Raw genomic sequence first — 14,461 nt, 5'->3', positions numbered from 1 at the left:
ACATAGACTGTTTCTGGGGAATATTGCTCCCCCATTTCTGACAAGGGCATGAGGGCCCCTGCATGACAAGTGGGTATGTGGGGCAGGGAGGCCTCCGTTTCTTCCACCCTGTCCCTGAGCTCCCTGCTAGGAGCCAGGCGCAAGATTTTGCCAGTCATGAAGTCCCTGCAGCAAGCCATCTGGCCTTCACAGACCTAGACCAGGCTGGGCGCTCTCAGGCCCGCATGCATACCGCTGGGCCAGTGGGCACTGGTGCACCCACTTGCTACCCGGCTGGAGGAGCTCCTGGAGTCTGGGTCCCAGGAGGGGTAGCCACTCACTCAGCCTGTAGCCCTCAGCCCCAAGAGAGAGGCATACTTGGGAAAAGACCCCTTCCTCTCCCTCTCCTCTGGGGTGCCCGATACCTGTCCCTTCCTGCTCGTGGGGCAGCCTGGGCCAGTGCCTCTCACCTGATGGGATCGCTGGTCTGTTTCTGCTGATGGGGCCGAGAGGCATGTGCCGACCTCTGAGGGTCTGGGAGTATGAACGGAGGGAGCCGACACTGCCAAGCCCTTGGGGCCCTTAGGTGGGAGAGAGGTGGGCAGTGTGGCTGGAGAGACCCAGGGATATTGCAGGATTGGAGCCCTGTGCCTCTCTAGGCTTCCAGCATATCTCAGTTTCAGTTTCTTGATGTGCATAACAGGGGAGATGGTGTCCTTCTCTCTTGGGAAGGAGATAGAATGGCGAGGCTAGAGCCTTGGGGTACCAGAGTCCCGAGGACCTGCACTCCCAGACAGGGTGAGAGATTCTTGACCTCCGGCCCTCACAGCTGCTAAAGCGACCCAGGCAGAAACTTCCCTCCTCTAGGCTGTGTGCACACACAGCTGCTACAGGGAAGCAGTAAGAGCCCAGTGTGGGGGCTTCAGGGGCAGAAGCCCTGGGTTCTTCCAGGGGAAACTCACGGCTATGTCAACTCATGGTCTATCCACCACGGATCCCAGAGAGAGAACACTAGCCCCGGGTGGCAGCCCCACCTGGACCCAGTTAGGTGTTTGGGAAAAGCTTCTGCGACTCACCTGCCCAGCGGCTGGACAGATGTGTCCTTATGCTGTGCTGAACCTCAGCGGAGGTGAGCCATACCCAGAAGCCTCCAAGCATCTCATCTGCCTTTTCCTCAAGTTCTGCATCAGTACTAGATTTCCTGTGCCCCTGGGACCACAGAGGCCTGTCCTCCCCAGATGCAAACTGCCCCTGGGGGCTGAGCTGGCCTGATAGCCCTAAGCGGCCCAGGGATGTGGATGAGCTCTAAAATGTGGGGGCCACTGTCCACCCACCTCACAGGGCTGAAGCAGGGACAGAGCCAGCGGCTGTGACACACCCTTCCCAGCTTCATGGGGGTAGGGGCTACCCGGGGTGGGGTGCTGGAAACAGAAAGGGCCACCTACCTGCCAAGGGCACTCGTTTTAGAAACATGATGAATACATTTAATATCTTCTCACTGTGATTGCTTTGTGCCCTGGCTCTTAATGGGCTCCAAAGCTCCATCCAGATGTCTGTTGCCGGTAGTTTCACTCTCTGGCTGGCATCTTTGCTGGCAGAACTAACAGCTGGAAGCTGCTTGGATGGAAACCCTTCATTGTCCTTCCCTCTCTCTTCTGAGCCTCTCGCAGTTGTCCCTGGTCTAAGGTTGGGTCAGGCCCATGTCTGGCACCCAGGCCCTGGGTCCCAGGGCCTGAGGACAGGTGAGTTGGGGGAGAGCAGAAGGCTGTGTTTGACCAGGTGAGGGTAAGGCCAGAGCCCCAGGGAAGGGAAGAATCTAAGAACACATGCTGTTGGTTGCCTAAGCCCCATCTGCAACCCTCTGGGGGTCAACACCTTAGCTCTGAATGTGCCAAGTTCACACATTCTGGGCTGTAGTGCTCCCAGAATTCTGACTTCTGCATCAGCCCTGGGTCAGTGTTAGAAGGCATGACCTGTCTAACTCATGGGTGGGCTCATGTTTAGAGGGGCCTGGAGGGCCCAGGAAGCTACTGCCATCCCTTTGTGGGGGCTTTCCTGCCTTATTCTCTGGCTCATGCTTTGACTACCCCAGGGATGGTGCCTAAGGGAACTTGATATGAACATGGACATGAGAGGGGTCCTGGTGTGCACTGCTGTCCTCACTAGTGGCTGGGATGATGGTCTTCATCAGGATGAGGAACTGTGTGAGGCCAGCTCCTCCTGTCTGACTCTCCTCTCCTCCACGGGAGCTCTGCATGCAGGCTAACTCCTGGCCTTGCCTTCTTGCCTCTGGGCCTGGCTTCATCCCTCCCCAGGGTATGGGACCCCATGGATCTGGATCCCAGACATACTGTCTTCCAGCAAGACCCACCATAACAGAAAATAAAAGTTTTCTAGTCCAGCTTGGGCTTGGTGACAGGGTGACCGATGACAGACGACAGGCCTCCTGCTTCTGGGATTTAACCTCTGGTGATGGCCCTTGGACATTTAATTTCCTGCCTGGGGTCACAGTATATACTGGTGAAAAGACCACCGGAAATAAAGGGTCTCCTGTGGGCCGCATCTGAATTCTGCCCCAGAATCTCTTTCATTCCTAGATACCTTCATCATTGCTTTCTTCTTTGGCTTAAGACACCGCCAGCCTTACGGCTAAAAGGTAAAATGCTTTGTGAGACAAGGAGAACATAAATCAATCCATTTACGAATGAGCTGGGTCCGTTTATCAGAGAGAATCTGGGAAGGGGGCTGGGGTGGGTTGGGGTGGGACAAAGCCTCAAAGCCTCTCCTTGGGGGCCACTGAGGAATGAACTTGGGCTGAGCTGGGGCTGCACGCTAACAAGGTGCCAGGGGGAGGGCAGCAGGGGGCAGGTGTGGCAGGGCTGGGCCCCTACTGGGGCAGGAGGCACAGACAAGCATCAGGACCTGTCTGGCCTCTAAGTGTATTGGGCCGCGCTGTCTCCTCAAGCCATCAGGTTACACTGCAGCTTTTTTCCTGCCCCTGCTTTGGGGGGCACCTTGGATGCCGCTGCTGACAGAAAGGCAGCCTGGGTAGTAAGGGGGTATAGGACTGGGAGGTGGGGACCCCCAAGACCTGAAACCAAGGCTCTGCCTCCAGCTAGCTGTGTGATCTCTGGACCCAATTTCCTTCTCTGGGCCTCTGCTTCCCTTTATAAAATTAAGGGGCTTGATTAAACATGCTTAGGGAATCCTTTTGGCTTGAAGGTGCTATGACCCTCCAAGGCAGTGAGCTACTTTCGAGGGCAGTCCTTTCCTCCTTTGCACCCACCTCCCTGACCCCAGACTGGGCTCTGGCTGCCCGTGAGGCCATGGAATAAATGGTCCCCTGCTCCCACTCCCCTCTGTGCCTTCCTGTGCAATTCCTCATTTGAAGCTAAAAGAAAGAAAATGGAGGCTGGAGGCTCCAGGCCAGGAAGCTGAAGCAGAGAACCAGTCCTCCCAGTTTTAACAGTGCAGCTGCTCCTACAGCCATCAGGAGGGAGGCAGGCCGGCAGGCAGCAGGCAGCAACTTAACTTACCTTGAGTAAAGGTGACTGGGTGGTTGCTATTTGCCCCCCGGGGGCGAGGGGTGGAGTGGGCTGGACTGGTCCTGGGTGCTGGGATGGTTGCTATTTGCCCCCCGGGGGCGAGGGGTGGAGCTGGCTGGACTGGTCCTGGGTGCTGGGATGGAAGACCAGAACAACTCACTAGCTGACCTGAGGTTTCCGGACCTGCTTCCCTGAGCACCTGGAGGTCCCTCTCTCCACGTCCTAATCAGCCTGACTGTGCACGAGAACCCAGATCTGCCTCCACCTGCTCAGCCAGCAGCCCCCGGGGGCTGGAGTGCTCTGAGACTTGGGCAAATCAGAGCCAAGCAGAAAGACGCCAGCATTTGCTGACTGAGGCAGCATTTCAAGGAGGGAAGGTTGCCACAGAAAACCCACAGGTGGGGATGCCTGGGTGGCTCAGTTGGTTAAGCGCCTGCTTTTCACTCAAGTCATGATCCCAGAGTCCTGGGATCGAGTCCCGGCATCGGGCTCCCCGCTCAGCGGGGAGTCTGCTTCTTCCTCTCGCAGTGGGGAGTCTGCTCGCCCTCTCACTCTCCCTCTGCGCACTCTCTCTCTTTCAAATAAATAAAATCTTAAACAAACAAACAACCCACAGGTGTGCAAAAAAATGTCATTGTCTTCCTTCTATGAAGACCTGGTTCTCTGCACTGGCTGATGTGTTACAATGAGGTTTTATAGAAAATGCCGGCCAGCATGGGTATCCCTTTGCTGGGGCTGATGTGGCCCCATGCAGTTACGGGGGAACCAGAACCCATTTTTTTGCATGCTAATTGCTCCCCCTGCATACAAAAGTATGTCGTGTTCTGGTTCGTACTTTGTTCTTGTTCTTTCAGGTGAAGAGAATCTGGGATTCCCTTCCCAAATCCAAAGAACAGATAACTTTGGCAAAAAAAAGCATAAAGTCTCTTGAGTCGGAACCTTATGGTTCCTGGGCATTTTGAAGTCACCTGCCGGGGTGATTGAGAAGCCCCCCTGTGGTCTTCGGTCTGGCATCCCGCATGCAGCCCCTCCAGGTTTGTGCTTCAGGTGGGGCTCATGAGTATATAGTTCCTCAATGAATCAGGGCCACCCTGTGATAAAATTCCAGCCTCTTGATTCCTTCCTTGTCTCTGGCCTGTTCTAAGTCCTTAAGACCTGAAACTAGACCCCCGCCGGAGAAGGCAACTCTGAACAGACTCAAGTCATTCCTTAGAGAAACTCCGCGGCAGGCGATCTGCTCTCCAGGAAAAGCTGGAGCCGGTGCTGCGTGGCTTCCCCGCCTTCTCCCTCTTCTTGCATTTGCCTGTCTCCCTGAGCCTGCATCCTCTGCCCACTGCTGTTCACACCACTTCTTTCTTTGCCTTGCATTCCCAACGAATCTGGTTTTGTCCATCTTTTTTAAGTTCTGTGTTAAGAGCCATCTCCCAGTGGTGGTCTACATTTATGCATTTGCTAGACTGGATGGGTCACGGAGGACAGCTTCAGCCAGGAGTCTGGGGCTCAGGGTGGGATGGAGAACGCCACCACCCCGTGGCTGGCTGATCCACGCTTGGTAGCTCAGCCGGTTTCTGGTGGGCTCGGCTCCAGGTTCAGCTTCCCTTTCCACTCCTCTGTTCAGAGCTGTTAGCTCCCCAGGGGGAAGGGCTGGGTCCTTCATGTATCAGCACTTTCCCCCACCGCCTGTCCCCGCCCACCTGGGCGTTGTACTTAGGAGTCAGGCAAGCCCTATTCCCTCCCTGCAAGCCAGGGAGCCAGGACCAGGTGCCAGCTGCCATCTCCACGTGCTGCCTTGACCCTACGTCTTGCCAAGAACAGACTAGTCGAGTTCCCCTTTATCTCACATCTCCTGCTGTCTCACCTTAGCCCTGAGGGGGCCCTCAAGCAGAGCTCAGAAGGGGACAGCTGCTTCCAGTCAGTGCTCTCCCGGGGCAACAGGGCCAACTTGGCTTCAGGAAGTGGAGTTCTTTCTGCCTCCAAAGCAGCTCCTCCTTCCATGCTCCATTCTAACCTGTAGGCTATGCCTGTTTATAAGGTTTGCCCGCAACCTTCCTACTGCCTAAGGCAGTCCTGAATCCTGGGCCTTCCCTCTGGCGGTGTGGAGGGTCTCCTGTGGGAAGGGCCCTGCTCAGGCCACCGGACAGTGCACCCAGGACGCTGTGTGTTAGAAGCATCTCTGGGGGCGCCTGGGTGGCTCAGTTGGTTAACCGTCTGCCTTCCGTTAATCGTCTGCCTCCTGCTCAGTGGGAGTCTGCTTCTGGGTCTCCCTCTCCCTCTGTCCTTCCCCCTCCTCGTGCTCTCTCTCTCTCACTCTCTCTCAAATAAATAAAATCTCAAAAAAAAAAAAAATCCAGAAGCAGCATCTGGGGGACTGTTTGGGTAAGGGGCACAGTCTCTCAGTGTCTCTACCTCTTTCCTGCGCAGGCTGCCTCCCACAGAGGTGGGCAGGTGTAAGAAAGCCAGCCATCCAGAGCCCTCCCTGTGCCCTCTTAAAAACCCAGGCAACCTTTTCTCCTCCTGTCCCTCCTGCCCCTCCTGTCCCCCGTGCCCTGGCCTCTATCTTCTGCTTTCTCCTCGCCCAGGCAGCTGGTCTGCTCTGTGTCTGCCGTCTGTAGTCTCTGTCACTCTTCCCCTAGCTGGTGACCAGCGGCTGCTCAGCTCTGCATATGTGCCCGAGGCTTGGCATCATCTTTTGCAAGGAGGCAAATACCCCCACAGCTGGGTCATTTTCCTCATACTGCAGCCAGGTGTAGGGATCATTTGCACGGGAGACACTTAGGATTCTATCTGGACCACAGTCCCATGTGCTCCTCCAGGACCGAGGGCATTCCTGGTCATCCTTGGGAATTGTGCTGAGTGGGCTTTGCTGTGTCTAGAGCCCTCAGACCTGTCTGCACCTTCCCTGTGCCTGGTACATCCCAGAGAGCTCATCTCACAGGCAATCAGTCTGTCTTTGGGTGACTAGAAGGTCTGTGCAGTCCCCACACTCCCACCTTGCGCCCATTCTCGGGTGTGCAATGCAAAGCGCTTCACCCCAGTTGGGTGTTTCCAGAAGCCTTGCTCCTGGTGCCAAAACCCTCTGGGCTAGGCACGCCTGTCCGTAGGGTTCCTAGGTTTGCCACTCCTAAGCTGCAGAGGAGACCCCTTGCTTGGCCCGAAGGCCTTATTCCTAACTCGATGAGCTTCTGTGGAGCTGAGTCCATCCTGGAGCCCTGTTCCCACCAGAACCAGCTTAGGGAAAGACCCTCAAGCAGGACACTCCAACCTTGCTGTGGGACACCAGGGAAAGAACAAACTGTGTACCCTGGATTTGTCTGGCTTCTCGGTGAGGCCCCAGCAAATTTGGCCCCAAATCCAAATTCAGTGGGTTTGACCCCGTGGAGCCAACCAGGTCATTAACCCTGCAGCCGAGCTGGGGAGCCTGAGGCCTGTGAGAAGGGCTGGTGCTCAGCCAGGCAGCCCCCCTTGAACCTGACCTGATGCCAAGTTTCAGAGTCGGAACCTCTGCCAGGTCAAACTCTGCATCAGGGCGTGACTGGGAGCTGGGTCCCAGCAAAGCTCCATAAATATTTGTGGGATGACTAGTTGAGCGGAGTATCCCAGAGGTGGTGGGGTGAGAAGGGCCTCCCTGAGGGGCATCCCGGGGGGCCCCACACCAGCTCTGCAGGGCAGGAGGGGGAGGTAAAGGCAGGAATAGCAGAAAAAAGCCTTTCTTCCTCCACCCGGGAAGCCAGATGCCAGCTTAAAAGGGGCTGTTTCCAAATGAACCAGGAAAGGCGGCAGCAGGTTGGGTGGGGTGTGGGGGCTCCTTGTCCTAGAAACCTGCAACCTCTGGCCCTGTCCCAGCGCTGAGCAGCCCGGACACTTGGGTCCCCCCAGCCCTGCCTGTGGAGCCCGAACCCACCGCGGCCGCAGGAACCTTACCGTGGCCACTGCTGGGGGGCTGCCGGGCCTCAAGCTCCTCACTGCGGGCTGGTGCTTGTCTCTAGCCCAGGAAGAGGCACTCCCTTCAGGCAGGAGAGAAGAAAAAGGAAAAGAAGGAAACCTCGGTGCTTTGCTCGCTGAGCCGCTTCTCCTGAAGGCTCCTGGTTGGTGTCGTCCTGCCTCTGCGGGCACACAGCCTTCCTCCCCCTGATGGCTTACTCACCGGTGTGCCCGTGAGGCTGCCAGCTCCACGGGGGCGGCCTTGGGGGTGGGGGGATGCGGCGGGAGGTGGCCCACGCCCCTCTGCCTGACACACTGGAGCATGCTCTGTGGGGACTGGGGGGCTCCAGGGGCCAAGCGGTGTCCCCAGCCGGGTCCTGAGTGCGGGGAAGCCATGTCCCGGCCCGCCCCTGTGCAGGGAATGTGTCCCTGTGGGCTGGCCAGAGGACACACTTAGGTGCTGGCTGGCACTACACGGGCGAATGACGGAATTCCTTGGGTGGAGGCTGTCAGAAGAGGGGGTGGCCAAGGCTCAGTCTGGCCCCCTGGCAGGTTGGCTTCCATCCTTGGGCTGCCCCTCTGGACCATTCCCTACTTGGAAATCCTCCCGGGTCTCTGTCTTGGGGGCTCAGAGAGGGCCTGGGCCTGTCTGAGCTGGAGCTTCATCCCGTTTAGGCTGGGGGCCTCGTCGTCCTTTTCCACAGCACCCACATCAGGGCCTGGGTGGGCCCAGCATCAGTTAGGACAAAGTGCTGCCAAGTCCCCCCCCCACCGCCCACTGTCTCCAGCCCTCTGTCCTCAGCTGAGGGTGTGGGGGGGCATGCACACTCCCACACACACATGGGGCCACACCCAGCACAGAACCACCTACCTGCCCAGGCCAGCCTAAGCCAATCCAGCCTTGCTCTTCAAACGCCACTCTGAACCTACAAGCCACTCGTGTACAGCGGTGTCCTGTGGGAGGTGAGTTCAAAGCCAGCCCGGGAGGACTCCAGTTAGCACAGACCAGTCTCCCCTTCTCTCCTGACACCTCCAGAGGACACGGCAGCCCGATCACCATATCTGCTATTGCACTTGGCCGGCTGGCATCTCTCTCCCGGAACCTCGGCCCCCCACTGCATCTTCCATATCCTTACGGGGTGGCAGCGGATTGCTGATAGGTCCCATCTTCCTCGGAGCCCCAAGGAGAGAGAGGAGAACTAGAAGGGGCGGGACCCAGGTGCAGCTCCGAGTTTTCAGCTCCCAGAACAATCAGACGCAAAAGGGAAGGAAGAAATCCCAGGCCAGCAGGTGACTCAGTGCCGGTGGGCCGGCTTAGTCACCTGGATGGCTGCTCCCAGCTCCTGGCACATCCAGGCCGGTGCCCTCCCCCAGCTGCTGTCGACAGCAGGGCTGTCAAAGGGAGTGTGGCCTTGGCCCGAGAGAGCCAGCTGGCCCGGGGCTGCCTGGCAGGCTGTACTGGGAGCGGGAGCGAGCTCCGGCCTCCTTTCCAGCCGCAGCGTGCCCCTCCTCCCCCACGCACCCAGGCTCACTTTGGGATTTCTCCATTAAATCCTCAGGCAACGACCTGCTCGTTTGGGGCGCCGAGCTGCTCCAACGTTGCTTGGCAATTTTGATATCGTCGGGGGTTGCTATGGGGAGGAGGGTGATGTCATTGACACAAAAAACCCACTGAATTTACAAATCAGCTGGGGCTGGAGCTATTTATAAAAACACGTTTTTCCCTGCCTTCCTTTACTGAGGGGGAGGGAAAGAAAGGGCTGCCTGCCAGGCTCAGTGGAAGCCTCCCCCAGCCTGAAGAAGCCAGACACCCCCCCACACCCCTCTGCAACCCCCATGCTCTCCCCCACACCACAGAACTGGCTGGATCCCGGCCACAGCTGGGCTGAATGCCCCTTTCAGGGTCTCAGCTGGTGTCGGCATGAAGGGCACCGGGAGGACGGCACACGGTGGGTGCTGGGCAGCAACGGCAGCTTCCTGGGTGGGCAGGGGCCAGAAGCCAGCCACTCAGCCGGACTGTTTGGAGCCAGGGGGATGTGCAGGTCGGCAGCTTGAGCCCCTCTGAGTGCCTGCAGGCCAGCTCCCCTGAATACACCAGGGGGAACCTGGCCTTCCAAAACGCACTCCTGGTTTCTGAGCCTTGCTGTATCCTTCCCTAGCTCCTTTTCTCCTCCCAGGGTCCAACGGGGGGGCCCCCGAGTCCCCCAGTTTTGGCCCCCTGCTCCTTTCTCACCACACTCGCTGAAACACCATCTTGTCCGTGGTGTTGACTGTCAACCTGGGCAGGCTCTCCCAAAGCTCGTGTCTGGCTCCCCCACTGCAGACCCCAGCCCTCATGAGCCAGGGGCCCAGCTGCCAGGGCCCGCTGTGGCTGACGGCTGGTGGAGACTGCTGTTCTCCTTGCCCATCCTTCCCAGCCCTAGGCCCTTACATCCAAGGTGGCACTAAGTCGCTCACGTTATTTTTGAGAACACTTTCATCAATCTCCCAGAGTGAAGCAATGTGGTATCTGGTTAAATATCTGGTATCTGGTACCAGATTCTGAGTTTCCACAGTCCTGAGTTCAAATCCCAGCTGTTGGTCATCAGCTGAGTGACCTTTGGCCTGTGATTTAACCAGCTGGACTCAATTTCCTCATCCACAAAATGGGGATGCTTTCACCTCCCTCCTAGGGCTGTGGGAATTAAATGAACAAAGCTCCTGGCATAGGGACTGCTCATCCTGAAAGCTCAATAAACATTAATCTTTGTCTCTACTTCCATGACTGTGTTTTTTTGTCACTCGTCCTTAGCCACCCACCAAAGGGTGGCGGGTTCACCTTCTAAAACCATGACCTCCCACCCCCCACCCCATCGCCTCATGAGCTAAGGTCACAAGCTGCACATACAGACACTTCGACTGAACTGCACAATACTGGACCTCATGGCATTAAGCACAAAAATTTCGTTAAGTCAGGTCCCCCAACTCCCAGCCACGGAACCCACTCCAGCAGGAAAAGGAGAGTTTTGGTGACTGTCAGGTAATCGAGTCCTAGTCCTGATGAGAAGCCTGGAGAATCAAGGCCAGGGCAGAAGCCAGCGCTCCTGGCATCAGGATTGGTCGCAGCTGGTGCCCTACCACGTGTATCACCGAGGGTACCCCAGCATCTACTCCAAGAGCAAGGGGAGTGGCTGGCAGGCTCAGGTCACGTGTATGTGTGGGGGGTCCCCTTGGGCACAGTGCTCTTGTTCTCACCCATGAGGTGGGGAAGAAAACTAGGGTGCTGTTATTGAAGGAAAGGGGAATGGGTGCCGGGGGCCAAAAACCAGCTGATGCTCCAAACAGCATCTTTGCTATTTTTTTTTTAAGATTGTATTTATTTGAGAGAGAGAGAGTGTACACGATCGTGCTCAAGAGCAGAGGGAATAGCAGAGGGAGAAGGAGAGGCAGACTCTCCGCTGAGCAGGGAACCTGATGCAGGGCTTGATCCTGGGACCCTGAGATCATGATCATGCCTGAGGTGAAGGCAGCAACTTAACCGACTGAGCCACCCAGGCACCTCTTTGTTATTTTTTTTTTTCCCTATTTATTTTCAGTTCCTGAGCCTGATGATTGCTAATTGCTGATTCTTTTATTCTTCTTGTCTTCCTGAGCTTCTGGAAACGGATGGCCCCCATACGCAGAGACCTCCTCTGCTCCATCCTGTGGTGTGACTTCCTGATTGGGTGAGAATACCTGCCCACTGAGATCCATTTCTTTCACAGGTAGTGCAAGGGGCAGGGGGACCTGCCAGCCATTGGGAGACCCCCTGCCAAGCTTGACCGCCCATTGTAGGGACGGGTGGGCAGATGCCCAGAAGTTCCTGGGCCAGTGGCTATGCCCTGTGCCCTCCTTTATCCCAGCCGAGTCACATCTCTGCTAGTTCCAGCAGGCTCTAAGCTCCCCAGGGCAGGAAAGCCAGCATGGGGCTTGGCACATAGTAAACGCTCCTGGAAATGTGGTGGAATGAATGAACATCTGAAGAGGTTCTGTGCTCTGGCCAGCCTTACTTAGAATACGGTGAATCATGGAACTGAAAGGGATTCTAGAATCACTAACCTCCTCCCCCCTTCAACCCCCCCCCCCCACAAGTGTGAAAACTGCAGCTCTGAGAGATTAAGTGACTCAGCAAAGCCACAGAGGAAATGAGAGGCAGAGTCATGACTGGAACTCAGCTTTCCCTCCTCACAGGCCTGGATTGTTCCCTTGGCTGCCCACACAGACCCACTCTGGCTCCAGCCCTGAGTGTGTGATGTCTCTGTAATTCAGTCAGAAGCAGCGTGTGCTGTCACTGGGGGACCTTTCTGCCTTTGAGTCTTGGCTCCCTGGGAGTGGCAGCCTTGAGAATCTGCCAAGACAGTGGTCTTACAATCTAACAGAAGTTTGTCACTTGATTCTTTTGTTCTTGAAAATGGAGATAACAGCCTCAAAGGTAATGTGCCTCATTTGGGGTCAGTCAGTTTCAGCTGGAAGGATTGCTTACATCAGGAGTGTCCCGCTGCACGGTTTAAAGAAATCACTGGAGATGTGCTCAGAAAGGCCGTGCAGCAGGGAAGTCCGAAAATATTCATAAACAAATGCTTCCCAGGTTTTCCCAAAGGATAAAAGCTTCCAGAAACAACATTGAGGGTCCCAGTCTGTGGTAAAAATTCCTCTCTCCAGACGAATTCTAGACTTTTAAGTTTTTCTCCAGGCTTTCCCTTGTGCTGAGTGTGTATAGGAAACTTTCCGAAGACCTTCCTAATGGCTGTGTGGGCCTGTCTCCACCTGCCTACACTTGTCAACAGCTCTACTGCAGGGCCAGGAAGGGAGGGACAAATTCTTGCCACCTTCATCCCCTACCGGGAAAGGAAGGGCTTGGATTAATGACCATGTGTTGCCACTGGAGGCCTGTGCGTCCTATACTCCAGGCCAGCCTCACCTTAGTGGGCCCCCTAAGCCTCAGGCCTCCAGGAGAACCAGACCAGAGGCAGAGGCCCACCTTCAAGAGATTTTTCCAGATGGCTTTCTACATGGAGAGGCCAGTAGCAGCAGATAGCTGAGAGGGCAGAAGGTGGGCGCCATTTTGTTTGGGAAGAAGAGGTTTCTGGGATACCTGCATACCCTCCAAGGTGTTGGTAGTGAAGGGGTAGGGTTAGATGGTCAATAAAGGTCCTCAGTGGGAAGGAAGCTTAAGGGCCTTGTTCGATAGGGGTGCTGTGGGTCCTTTCTGTGCCCTCTCTCTGGCCCTGCTCCTCTGTCCATCTTGTGAAGGGGGGAGAGGGAACCCAAGGTCATGAAGTGCCCTGGGGGCTGGGCAAGGTGTGTGGAAGACAGATGGCAGGGGAATTTCCTCCACCATGCTCCGGGAAGTAGGGATGTCTGTGGGCTGCAGATTAGGCAATTTCTTCAGGAACCCTTTTCCTCAACAAAAGCAGATGGGAAAAGCCCAGGGGTAGTTACTGTTGCCGTGGGCTAACAGCCTTCCCGTCTGGCCACTGACCCTCTGGCCTTGATCCGAAGGCGCAATACTGCCTAAAAGTGAAGAGGGAATGCTGAGGCCTCCTGGTAGCCCCGTCTGGGCCACAGAACCTACCTGGATACCAGTGGGCATGGGAAGCTGGGAGAAGGCCAAGAGACCATAGTGCAGTTTTGGGAAGACTGGGATTATTCCCTGAGAAAATGGTTTACCGTCCCCCATGCTTCCATCCCCATAGTGTGCCCCTGCTCTGAGTCAACTAGGGGGGAACAGGAAGAGAGGATGATGGGGCATGGCCAGTGGGGAAAGAGACCCAGAGGAGAGGCCAGTGGCAGCAGATAGCTGAGAGGGCAGAAGGTGGGCGCCATTTTGTATGGTCTTCCCTTCTTGCCATTATGCTCTATCACGATGCTATAGGGGACATGAGAGAGAGGAGGACAGATCAGAATCTCAAAAGGATTAGGACCCTCGCTAGGGACTCTGCTGTTGCCCTGCAGGAGATCCCCCAAGAGAAACAGGCTGAGCCTTTCCTGGGAGCATGGCCCCTTCTGTCAGACTGGCTGGGACCTCACTTAAGATGGGAGTGGGTTGGGGTGGGAAGCTTTCTGTCAGAGTGAAACAGGCACCCTCCCATTCTGGCCTTAGAAGTGAGTTGAGCTGGTCCCCGTGGTGGTGGTGGTGGTTTCAGGGGATCCTCCCTGAGGAGTTAACAACAATGTGAAGGCCGGCTCAGAAACCGGTCAGAGCTACAAACTAGAGTCCCAAGTATTGAACTCACAAGTGTTATCCTCTTTCCAACTGAGGGTGTGACGTGCTTTCCCTGTCCCAGCCTCAGTCCACAAGGAGCAGAGCTTTCTTGACACATCTCAGCTTCTGCACGAGCAAGGCCTTTGTAATCAATGTGGCAGCCCAGGTGGGACAAAACAGCAAAAGGACACGTAAAGGGGAGGGTTCCCACGGTCTCTATCATGTGGCTAAAATCTAATTTTCTTGGGCACAATGTATAGGCTATGCACTGGGCTAAACCCTTGCATATAATAACTCAATTAATTCTCACAACAATCTAATTTATCAATCTATTCAGTAAGTATCTACTGAGTAGCTGCTAGGGGCAAAGGTGCTAGGTGCTGAGCATAGCTCAGTGAACAAGATAAGTTGCTGTCCTCATAAAGTTTATAATCTAGGTAGGACCTATTATTCCACTCCAGAGATGAGAAAACTGAGGCCTCCTGCATTTAACTTACTTGCTCAGGTCACTAAGTGACAAGGCAGGGCATTGAACTGTCTGCTTCAGAGTCCAGGATGCTATTTGTTACCAAATGCTTCCTTCTTTTCTTCCCAACACCACTCACATGGCAGAAACGGTTGGTTGCCTCTTAGAATCCGTCTCCCTTCTTACTTGCTGGAAGATTCCCAATTTATTTGGACTTGCACTTTCATACCTGTGTGCTCGGGGAAGGGCCCCTCCCAGCCCCAGCCCCATGAGTGAATCTTGGCTAGTTTGAACCAACCTTCTTAATTCCCTTCCTTTTGCCAGGGA

At 55.7% G+C, this 14,461-nt stretch overlaps 1 protein-coding gene across 4 annotated transcripts in view; it reads right to left on the bottom strand.

Moving 5' to 3' along the window:
• The window catches only part of PAK6 (p21 (RAC1) activated kinase 6), a 36,419-nt gene extending 27,377 nt beyond the window's left edge, over positions 1-9,042 (bottom strand). The window contains exons 1-2 of one of the 4 annotated variants that reach the window (XM_032343264.1): positions 8,317-9,042; positions 7,446-7,528 (exon numbers count right to left, since the gene is read on the bottom strand). The gene's annotated coding sequence lies outside the window, so the exon portion shown is untranslated. The other 3 variants (XM_032343266.1, XM_032343269.1, XM_032343268.1) reach the window with 3 other exon arrangements.
• Positions 9,043-14,461: the final 5,419 nt, after the last annotated feature.

The sequence above is a fragment of the Mustela erminea genome, chromosome 5, assembly GCF_009829155.1.
Source record: "Mustela erminea isolate mMusErm1 chromosome 5, mMusErm1.Pri, whole genome shotgun sequence".
NCBI classification, from domain to species: Eukaryota; Metazoa; Chordata; class Mammalia; order Carnivora; family Mustelidae; genus Mustela; species Mustela erminea.
Note: the sequence above shows the minus strand (reverse complement) of the source record. Positions and strands in the feature narration are given on the sequence as shown.